Here is a 12,511-nt window from a genome sequence, read left to right on the forward strand (position 1 = left end):
ACCTATGAAATAGCAAATACATATTTCAATTAATACATTAAATACAATTAAAACTTTAGGTGCAATTTTTGCAATGCTAAGCAAATGTAAAATGTACTCCTATTATTAAATTTTCTACCTTCAATTTGTATCTTTATTTGAAATGCACTAAGTAAAGGGTCACTAAACCCATCTTTCTTTCATGATTCCAATAGAGAATACAATTTTAAAAAAACATTCCAATTTACTTCTATTATCTAATTTGCTTCATTCTTTAGATATCCTTTGTTGAAGAAATAGCAATGCACATGGGTGAGCCAATGACAGGAGACATCTATGTGCAGCTACCAATCAGCATCTACTGAGCATATCAATATATGTTTTTCAACAAAGAATATAAAGAAAATAAAGCAAATTAGATAATAAAAATAAATTATACAGTTGATTACAATTGCATGCTCTTTCTAAATCAAACATTTGGGTTTCATTTAACTTTAAAAAAGTGCTTTCCATGTTCCATGTAGGCCTTATTTTTAAATAAATAAATAAATAAATAAATCAATAGAAAAACAAATTGGAATATATTAGAAACTTGAAAATGTTTTTCATGCTCTCTTTATGAATCATGAATGCATAATTTTTGGTTCACTGGAACTTTAAAGAAATAGATACACAGAGAAGTAATCAAATTACAAAATCTATTTTAAAGGGACAGTAAACCAAACATTTTTCAATCAAGATTCAGTTACAGAATACAATTTTATAAATTAACGTAAGAGACACATTTTTGGTGCAGACAATTAAACAATATAAATATTAATTTGTAGATTAATTTATAATTACCTCGAATATCGCTATCATAGTCATCAGTTATGCCCTCAATGACCTCCGTGCCAAGCCTCTGTAAAACTTTTCTTTCGAAGTCAGTCAAATATGCGACATAAGGTTGTCCGCCTCCAGTACCACGTGCTTATTGCTTTTCTTTGGCAATTTTGGCTTTAGTTTGACACTTGATATCGTTGAACCTTTTTTTGCAGGAGTCAATATCTTTTTTAGTTGGTCCTTGAGCACTCACAGCGTCACTAAATTTTTCCCAAATAAATTTCTTACGAGCACCGGGGGTTTGCTTGACTCGACTACCATAAATATTGTCATAATATTTGACTACTAGATCAACAAGTACAACATTCTGTTGATGAGAGAAATTAGGGTTGCGAGTCTTAGAAGTTGCTGAATCTCTGGGCCAAGCCATCTTCTCAAAGTGTATACCGAAAAGTAAATAAACAATATTCTAAGATTTCTGGGAAAATGCACATTCTTATACATGTCAGCAGCCAGACGTTGCCGCTTGTCTGACGATTATGACACCTAGATGGTCATGTGGGTGAAGAACTAAACCAATTAGGTCGCAGACTGCTTAGTAACTTTGCTCTTTCATGCCGAACGAAGCTTCAAAGTTATCAATAATCCGATTGTCTTCGAGACACAATAGAAGCAAAATTTTACGGCTTGGTTTTTAGTACATTCATGTAACAAAGTTCTATCCGCATGGTGCGAATGCCGGCAGGTTAATTCGATACGGTCTGTGCAAAATTTTGACGCCTTAGTATATGGCGCCCGGTAATGCAAATCCTCCTTCTCTTATAAATAATGAGAGGTTTTTTTATATGATATTGCCCTTCTTTTCTTACCCCACAGAAATTGTGTACAAACTTGTTTAAATGCCTTAAGATCCTGCTTTTTTTGGTAAATTTTGCATTAAGTATAGCAATTTAGGAAACAGCAACATTTTTATTAAATTAATTTTACCAGTTAAGGTAAGCTTAAATTTTGCCCATTTTTCCATATCATGTTTTATTTTAAGAAAAATTGGAGGATAATTAAAGTAAATAGCTATTAATTAAAGGGACATGAAACACATATTTTTTTCTTTCATGATTCAGACAGAGGGGCCAATTTATGTAAGTGCGAGCGGACATGATATGATGTAGCGTATTATATCCGCCGCACATCTTGTGAACTGCTTGTGCAATGCGGCCCCCTGCAGATTCACGGCCACTAGCATGGGGTCGTTTAGGATCGGGCGGATTGAAGACCGCAGCAGCAGAGACAACGGACAAGTTATGGTGCAGCTGTCTTTAGACCGCTACTTGATAACTGCGGTTTCCGGCGAACCTGAAGATTTGTGTGGAAACAAGGGTAACAAGGGCTACTTGGCCCTTGTTAAATCTACCCCAGAGCCTGCAATTTTAAACAACTTTCCCATTTGCTTCTACTATCATTTTTTCTTTGTTTTTTTGGTATCTTTTGTTTAAAAGCAGGAATGTTAAGCTCAGGAGCATGCATGTGTCTGAAGCACTATATGGCTATATAGTTTTAGTCCCCCAGACACCTACCTAGGGATCTCTTCAACTAAGAACACCATGGGACCAAAGCAAATTTGATAATAGAAGTAAATTGGAAACTTTTTTTAAATTGTATGGACTGTCTGAATCACAAAAGAACATTTTTGGGTTTCATATCCCTTTTTTTTCCCATACAAACATGTTTTATTATGTTTAAATCAGAAAATATGCAAGATCTCTTTATTTCTAGTAAAACATCTGACACAAGGGTTTAAATCTGATGTAGGATTTTTATACACAATTTCAGTCTTAATTACTTAATTTTAAATGCTTGTATTGAATATGAAATAAAAACTCTCTATATCGTTAATCCTGTAAATTTCTTGCTTGTGTTTGAAAGCTTAAAGGGCATTCTAAAACAAAAATGTGATGTTCTAATTTGTTACACCATATCTGTTTTTGTAATACAAGCCCTAAATAAATAGGGGATTGAACATAATCTATCATTTAATAATTATTGACATGTTAATAATTAAATTCTGCAATTATAATCCCCATGACAAGCTATTCCAAACCTTATGTCTCTGCACCCTCAACCTGTAGACTGCAAGCTCTCTGGAGCAGGGCCCTTTTCCTCCTGTACTAGATTTGTTTAGTGTGTTATGTTTTTGTATCTTATCACAAAACCTTGTCTTTGTATGCCCCTATGTCTTTACCCAGGGCTACGCAATTGTGCAGCGCTATACAGATAAATGATAATAATAATAATATTATTAACACAGCATTTGATCGAGTGAATTGGAATTTTCTAAATTTGGTACTAGAGATAATGGGAATTTCAGGAAATTTCTGTTCTGTGGTGTCTTTAATCTACTCTCCCCCATCAGCCTTTGTCAAACTAGCAGGATATAAATCCAAACCAATATGTCTCCTTAATGGGATGAGACAGGGATGCCCTCTCTCCCCACTACTCTTTGGATTGTGCATTGAGCCATTAGCAGCTCACATTAGACAAAACATAGATATCTCAGGGATTAAAAATAAACACCTATTAATACACAATTAGTTTATTTGCGGATTATGTCATTCTTTCTGTCACTAAACCCATGATTTCCCTCCCACTAATATATTTCACAATAAGTAAATTTGCCAATATCTCAGGGTACAAAATTAATAACGATACATGTGAAGTCATTAGCGTTAACCTACCACAACACACCAAAAATTGCTTAAACTCAATTTTCATTTTGGATGGTCAGACAAGGGCATGCGATATCTAGGATTTTTACTTCCAAATAATTTAGATTTACTATATAAAATCAACTACATCCATTTATTCTCACAGATACAAAACATGTTGTTAAAATGGAGTACATTAAATATCTCTTTATATGGCTGATTGATAGCGGTAAAAATGTCAATACTCCCTAAATTATTATTTTTTTCGGTCACTTCCTATAAACATCCCAACTACTGTACTACAAAAACTTCAAAATGATTTGGTCTCTTTCATATGGAAGAGACAAAGATCTAAAATAAATAAAAAACAATTATTCACCATAGGAAAGGGGTAGGGATGGACCTAACTGACTTAACTGCATATTATTTTGCAGCTCGTACAGCGCAGACTTCCCTGTGGCATAGTAGATAATATCCAGTGGGTTCAGATAGAATCACACATGATGATGATTTACCCTATATATAAACTGTTATGGTCTAATAAACCAAATAGACCCAGGGCCGCCATCAGGGGGTAAAAGGGTTCACTCTAGTCAGGGGTCCCATGTCCAAGGGAGATGGTGTCACTTTAAGGGATCTCCTTTACATGTGTAGTCAATTGCAAGGTGTTTAGATTAGATGGTACAGCTGTAATATTTGTATGACTGAGTAACAGAGTGAGGCAGTTGAAACAAGCAAGTAAGTGTAACGTAAGTTTGATAGCTTGTATATCAAAGTACAGTTAATGCAATGTTAGTTAGTCCAGAGTCCTAGAAGGTATCAAGACAGTAGATAGGTTGCAGCAGTGTCCCCACACTTGTCCAGAGACTAAGGGGATGCGAAGGAAGTTAGTTGTTTGGTGGTACACGCAGTTGGTCTGAGAGACAGCAAGCCGACGCTCTGCTGAATGACGTCATACGCTCTAGCGTGTTTCATGCGAGTAAGAGTCCTTAGTTCCTCACAAGCACAGAGGGTTGTAACGAAAGTCCTGTAGCAAGGAAACAAGTAGAGGAATCAATAGTAGAAAAGTGACTTGAGTAGAACCTGAAAACCATGGACAACAGCATAGCTCTCACAAAGAGAAAATTCACAAGCTTAGCAATATCCAAAATGATCAAATTACCTAGCAAAGGTAGGTGGGTGAAGGATGGTTAAATACATTCTTGAGGTCACATGTGAAGAGATTTAAAGGGGAAGCAACTATCTACATATGATGTACAACAGGTTCCTGACAGTACACCCCCTTCAAAAGATCCCCCCCTGCAGGTTAGGGTTTAAGTCTGTCGGGGTGACGACGGTGGAACAAAGAGACAGCCTGGGAGCCGATAGATTAGAGAACGGTTCCCTGGTATCTTCCTCAGGTCCATAGCCCTTCCAGTGAACCAAATACTGTAGGGTTTGCCGATAGAGCCTTGAATTGAGGATGCTGGCAACCTCGAACCTAGTGTCATCGGGTAGAGGTATAGGAGCGGAGTGTGAGTCAGATGAGGGTCAAGGAGAACGGAATGGCTTGAGCAAAGATACATGGAAGGTCGGATGTCTGATAAGAAGATGGCAGATCCAAAGTAATTGCGTTAGAGTTAATGATCCTGAGAATCCGAAAAGGACCAATAAACAAACTGCCAAGTTTTTTACTCGGAATTTGTAGTCTGAGATGCTTAGCGGAAAGCCATACCAAATCACTGGGTTTATAGTCTTGAGGCTTGGATCTTTTTTGGTCGTAGTAGAGTTTTTGTTGTAGCCTAAGCTGTCCTCAAAGTTTCCTGAAGTAGAGTGAAAGCTTGGCTCAGAGTATTGATTGTATCATTTACCAAGGGCGAAACACAGTCATCCCTTTGCAGCAGATGATAAGAAGGATGGTATCCGTAGTTCACATAGAAGGGTGTTAGTTTAGTTGAAGTATTTACGGAATTGTTAAAGGAGAATTCTGCATTAGGGAGAAGAGTGGTCGAATTGTCTTGCTGGTAATTGCAGAAACAATGTAGATACTGTTCCAGGGTTTGATTTGTTCTCTCTGTCTGCCCATTTGACTGAGAATGGTATGCTGAGGTTAAATGTCTTTCGATACTTAGACTTTTACAGAGTTGGACCCAAAACTTGGAGGTGAATTGAGAACCTCTATTGGTAGTTATGGAATCGGGAAGCCCATGTAGGCTTACAACATGTTTCAAAAATAGTTCAGCCGTTTCTGAAGCATTTGGGAGACCGTGGAATGGTATAAAATGTGCCATTTTAGAGAATTGATCGACAACTACTAATATAGTATTGTTGTTTGAGGAAGAAGGTAATTCGACAATAAAGTCCATAGCGATGTGTCGCCATGGTCTATCAGCAATGGGAAGGGATAGGAGATATCTGTAAGGGCGAGAATGAGAGGACTTGCATCTGGCACAGGTAGCGCAAGTTTGCACATTTTTAACACTGTGTGCTAGCCTAGGCCACCAGAAATCTCTTTGTATGAGATGTAAAGTTTTACGAAATCCTGGATGTCCACATAAGGGTGAATCATGTGCATTATGGAGAATCTGATCTCTGAGTAAAATAGGGACATACAATTTATGGTCAAAGTAGAATAAACCATTAGGACCCTTTTGTAAAGTCAGATCTTTAATTACCGGATCACTTGATTGATGTTTGCTGAAGAGAGTAGTTTTGTTGATTGTGAGACCTATAAATTTGTTGGGTGGTATAACAGCATCCATTATAGGTCTATGTTGAGGCCTGGGGCCATATCTGGAGAGGGCATCCGCCTTGATATTTTTTGAGGCTGGACGGTAAGTGATGATGAAATCAAATCTAGTAAAGAAAAGACTCCAGCGCACTTGGAGAGCGGATAAGGTTTTCAATTACTGCAGGTTTCTATGGTCCGTGCAAATGATGATTGGATGTTTAGCTCCTTCTAGTAGGTGTCTCCAGAATACAAGTGCTGTCTTAATAGCTAGCAACTCCTTTTCACCAATGGGATAATTGAGTTCAGCCACATTCATAGTCTTGGAGAAATAAGCCACTGGGTGAAGAGGTTCTTCAGGGGATTTCTTCTGCGAGAGTACAGCACAGAGAGCAAAATCAGAAGCATCTACCTCATGGAAATACTGTTTGTCTGAGTCTGGAAATTGGAGAATGGGAGCAGTGACAAATTTATTCTTAAGGATGTTAAAAGAATGGTTTGCTTGTGGAGACCAATTGAACTTGGTTGAAATCCTAGTAAGAGCGGTGAGTGGTTTGACTATGGAGGAGAAGTCCTGTATAAATTTCCTATAGAAATTTGAAAATCCCAGGAATCTTTGCACATCCTTTATGGAAGTGGGTATAGGCCATTTTGTTATACCTTCTATCTTATTGGGTTCCATGCAAATAACCCAGGGAGATATATGATAACCCAGAAATTAGATAGACTGTGAATGGAATAGACATTTTTCGGGTTTGGCATATAAATTGTTCTCTCAAAGTCTTAAGATGACTGTTCTTACATATGCAATATGATTTTCAATAGTATCAGAGTATATGAGGATGTCATCCAGATAAATCACTATACAGGAATCAAGTAGGTCTCTAAACAGGTGATTGATAAAGTACTGGAAGGTTGCAGGGGCATTGCACAATCCGAATGGCATCACAACATATTTGTAGAGACCATAGCGGGTTCGAAATGTTGTGAGCCATTCACCCCCTTCTCTGATTCTTATAAGATTATATGCGCCTCTCAAATCAAGTTTTGTAAATATCCTAGCTCCCTGTAGGCGTTCAATCAATTTGGGTATAAGGGGCAAGGGATACCTATTTTTTATTGTACATTTGTTTAGCTCCCTGTAATCAATAATCGGTCTGAGACTATTGTCCTTATTCCTGACAAAGAACATACCTGCACCTGCTGGTGAGGTGGACGGATGACTGAAGCCCTTTTCAAGGTTTTTATCAAGGTTTTGTCTGAGGTGAGTGAGTTCGGGTTCAGACAAAGGGTAAACATGTCCGAAAGGTATTTTTGAACCAGGTATCAGTTCAATGGGGCAATCAAATGACCTATGAGGTGGTAGAGATTGTGCCTGTTTCTTATCAAATACATCAGAAATGTCAGAGTACGTGTCTGGGATATGTTGTGAATCTATGTGTAGGAGGGAATGAGTGGTCATACAATTTGTGAAACAAAAGTGTGAATCAAAAGAAATAGAACCATGGTGCCAGTGTATGGTGGGCTGATGTTTCTTTAACCAATTTAACCCCAGAATTGCAGGGAATAGAGGAGAGTGTATGACTTCAAAGGTACAAGTCTCCACGTGACCAGCTGGAAACCTTAATTCTATGGGTGCAGTGTGGTGTGTAATAGGCCCAGAGTTAATGAAAGAACCATCCACTACACGGATTGCTAGTGATATGTGCTTTTTTATTAGTGGCAACTTATTGGAGTGAACAAAAGTGTAATCGATTAAGTTATTTGTGGCTCCTGAGTCAATCACGACCTGTGTGGACACTTGTTGATGGTCCCACTGTAAGGAGACAAAGAGAGTAAAATGTGAGGAAGTTTGTATGGGAGCCTGGTTATCATGTAGTAACTTATGAGTCTTACCCTTTTTTGATCTTAACAAACTAGGACATCCTTTCACCGTATGTTCATTCTTCGCCGGATCTTTTCCTCAGGTTTGAGGGGGCCATGTACAAAGGCTATGCCCATAGGTTCATCCTGGGATCTAGTAGGGTACGAAGGAGTAACTGTGTAAGACTTTTTCTATGTGAGGTCAGCCACTCCTCTCTCATGTTTCCTCTCCCTGAGTCGGCGGTCAATGGAAATTGTTAGCGACATCAAGGACTCGAGATTCTCAGGGATCTCAATACGTGCAAGCTTGTCCTTAAGGGAGTCGGATAAACCAATATGAAACTGATTCCTGAGAGCTGGGATGTTCCAAAGAGTGTCAGGCGCCAATCTTTTAAACTCAGTGATGTACTGTTCCACGGGACGTCTTGCTTGTTTAAGGGATCTGATTGCTGTCTCAGCAGTACTTTGTTTATCATGATCCTCATATAATAAGGACATGGCGTTATACAGTAAAATGAATCAAGCAAGCTCAATATAGGGTCATCGGTCTCATAGTAAGCATTGGCCCAACTTTTAGGCTCGCCTCGTAAATAAGATATGACGGTTAGCACCTTTATTTTTTCTGTAGGGTAGCTACGGGGTTTAAGCAAAAAATAAAGAGTACATGAATTTTTGAATTCACAAAACTGTGATCTATCTCCAGAAATTTTTTTCTGGGGGGCATATTTGAGGTTCAGGTGCTGGGATGTCTGATGTTGTACAGAAGGACTCATCTCATCTCTGCTGCAAGGACAGCACCCCAAAAAGCCCTTTTTAGGGCTATAATTCGAGCCGTTTTTTTTTCTCTTATTTTTATTAGCATTTGCCTGGCTTTCAGCCTGTGTGTAAGGCTCACAGCATATGCTGTGATTACTGCCACCACTGATATCTGCCTAACAACATTAGTTTAAATTTAACCAACAAAAATTTGAAATTATTTTGCTAGTGTAATTTATTTTGATTTTCTATCAGGCCTGTGTCACACAGCATATACTCTGGTTCATTGCTCTGTGCCAGCCACCAGTGGTCATATCCGCTTATAACATTATTTTAAATTTAAAAAAAAACTTTTAAATCATTTTGCTAGTGTAATCTAATTACATTTTCTATCAGGCCTGTGTCTGTCAGGCTCACACAGCATTAATATACTGGCTGACTTGCCAACTAGTTACACCAATCTTATTTGTTGTCACAGTATTGTTAATAATTAAAATTAAAATTTTTTGATTGTTATTCTGAATCCTCAGTTTGCTCGTGCCATTGAATTGCACTTTCCTCCTGCCTGCCAGCCTGTGTGCCAGGCCGACTTGCCAACTATTTACACCAGTCATATTTGTTGTCACAGTATTGTTAATAATTAAAATTAAAAAAATTTTGATTGTTATTCTGAATCCTCAATTTTCTCATGCCATTGAATTGCACTTTCCTCCTGCCTGCCAGTCTGTGTGCCAGGCCCAACTAGCCAATTAGTGCCAGCAATCATATTTCTTTTAACAGTATTGCAAAAATTGTCAATCATCACTGTTTTGACTGTCAATCTGCAGTCTACTAGTGTCCTTGAATTGCATTTTCCTCCTGCCTGCCAGCCTGTGTGCTAGGCCGACTTGCCAACTAGTTACACCAATCTTATTTGTTGTCACAGTATTGTTAATAATTAAAATTAAAAAAAATTTAGATTTTTTTTTTAATTTTTTATTTATTATCAGGCTCACACAGCATTAATATACTTCAGTTTTTTTCAGTCTTTTAGTTAATTGCTCTGTGCCAGGCAGCCACCACTCATATCTGCTTCACCGTATTTTAAATAAATAAAAAAAAAGTTTAAATTTTTTTGTTAGGCCTGTGTGTTTTGCTGACTTACAGAGCATACTGTGTTTAATTGCTGCCCTCCCTAGTCTATGAGCCACGACTCATATGTGATTAACCTTTTTTTAAATTCCAAAAAAAAAAATTTAAATCATTTTTCTAGTGTAATCTAATTGTATTTTCTATCAGGCGTGTGTGTATCTGACTTACAGAGCCTACTGTTTTTAATAGCTGCCCTTCCAAGGCTATCAGCCACGACTCATATGTGCTTAACCTTTTTCTTTAAATTCCCCCAAAAAAATCTTTAAATCATTATGCTAGTGTAATCTAATTTTATTTTCTATCAGGCCTGTGTCTAACTGTCTATCTGACTTACAGAGCATACTGTTGTTAATTGCTGCCCTACGTAGCAGCCAGCCAGTGCGACCACTCATATGTGCACTTCTTAACATTATTTTAATATTAAAATATAAAATTTTAAATTATTTTGCTAGTGTAATTTAACTTAATTTTCTATCAGGCCTGTGTTTTTCTCACTTACACAGCATACTGTGTTAAATTGCTGCCCTACCTTCCAGCCACGACTCATATCTGCCAGCCTGTGTGCCAGGCCCAACTAGCCAATTAGTGCCACCAATAATAGTTGTTGTAACAGTATTGAAAACATTGTAAATCATCACTTTTTTTTACTGTGAATCTGCAGTCTAGTAGTGCCATTGAATTGCAGTTCCCTCCTGCCTGCCAGCCTGTGTGCCAGGCCCAACTAGCCAATTAGTGCCACCAATCATAGTTGTTGTAACAGTATTGTTAATCTTTAAAATTACAAATTGTTCGATTGTGATTCATCAGTTTGCTCGCGCCATTGAATTGCACTTTCCTCCTGCCTGCCAGCCTGTGTGCCAGGCCCAACTAGCCAATTAGTGCCACCAATCATATTTCTTGTAACAGTATATAAAAAAAATTAAATCATAATTTTTTGACTGCAAATCTTCAGTCTCCTAGTGCCATTGAATTGCAGTTTCCTCCTGCCTGCCAGCCAGTGTGCCAGGCCCAAACTAGCCAATTAGTGCCACCAATCATAGTTGTTGTAACAGTATTGTTAATATTTAAAATTAAACATTGTTCGATTGTGAATCATCATTTTGCTTGTGCCATTGAATTGCACTTTCCTCCTGCCTGCCAGCCTGTGTGCCAGGCCCAACTAGCCAATTAGTGCCACCAATCATATTTCTTGTAACAGTATATAAAAAAATTTAAATCATAATTTTTTTGACTGCAAATCTTCAGTCTCCTAGTGTCATTGAATTGCAGTTTCCTCCTGCCTGGCAGCCTGTGTGCCAGTCCCAACTAGACAATTAGTGCCACCAATCATAGTTGTTTAAACAGTATTGAAAAAATTGTAAATCATCACTTTTTTGACTGTGAATCTGTAGTCTAGTAGTGCCATTGAATTGCAGTTCCCTCCTGCCTGCCAGCCTGTGTGCCAGGCCGACTTGCCAACTAGTTACACCAATCATATTTGTTGTCACAGTATTGTTATTATTTAAAATAAAAAAAAATTTGATTGTTATTCTGAATCCTCAGTTTTCTCGTGCCATTAAATTGCGCTTTCCTCCTGCCTGCCAGCCTGTGTGCCAGGCCCAACTAGCCAAGTAGTGCTAGCAATCATATTTCTTTTAACAGTCTTGAAAAAATTGTAAATCATCACTGTTTTGACTGTGAATCTGCAGTCTCCTAGTGCCCTTGAATTGCATTTTCCTCCTGCCTGCCAGCCTGTGTGCCAGGCCGACTTGCCAACTAGTTACACCAATCATATTTGTTGTCACAGTATTGTTAATAATTTAAATTCAAATTTTTTTGATTGTTATTCTGAATCCTCAGTTTGCTTGTGCCATTGAATTGCACTTTCCTCCTGCCTGCCAGCCTGTGTGCCAGGCCCAACTAGCCAATTAGTGCCACCCATCATATTTCTTTTAACAGTATTGAAAAAATTGTCAATCATCCCTTTTTTGACTGTGAATCTGCAGTCTCCTAGTTTCTTTAAATTGTATTTTCCTCCTGCCTGCCAGCCTGTGTGCCAGGCCGACTTGCCAACTAGTTACACGAATCATATTTGTTGTCACAGTATTGTTAATAATTAAAATTAAAATTTTTTTGATTGTTATTCTGAATCCTCAGTTTGTTTGTGCCATTGAATTGCACTTTCCTCCTGCCTGCCAGCCTGTGTGCCAGGCCGACTTGCCAACTATTTACACCAATCATATTTGTTGTCACAGTATTTTTAATAATTAAAATAAAAAAAAAATGATTGTTATTCTGAATCCTCAGTTTGCTCGTGCCATTGAATTGCACTTTCCTCCTGCCTGCCAGCCTGTGTGCCAGGCCCAACTAGCCAATTAGTGCCAGCAATCATATTTCTTTGAACAGTATTGAAAAAATTGTCAATCATCACTGTTTTGACTGTGAATCTGCAGTCTACTAGTGCCCTTGAATTGCATTTTCCTCCTGCCTGCCAGCCTGTGTGCCAGGCCGACTTGCCAACTATTTACACCAATCATATTTGTTGTCACAGTATTGTTAATAATTAAAAAAT

This window comes from Bombina bombina, chromosome 5, assembly GCF_027579735.1.
Source record: "Bombina bombina isolate aBomBom1 chromosome 5, aBomBom1.pri, whole genome shotgun sequence".
In the NCBI taxonomy this organism is placed as follows: domain Eukaryota; kingdom Metazoa; phylum Chordata; class Amphibia; order Anura; family Bombinatoridae; genus Bombina; species Bombina bombina.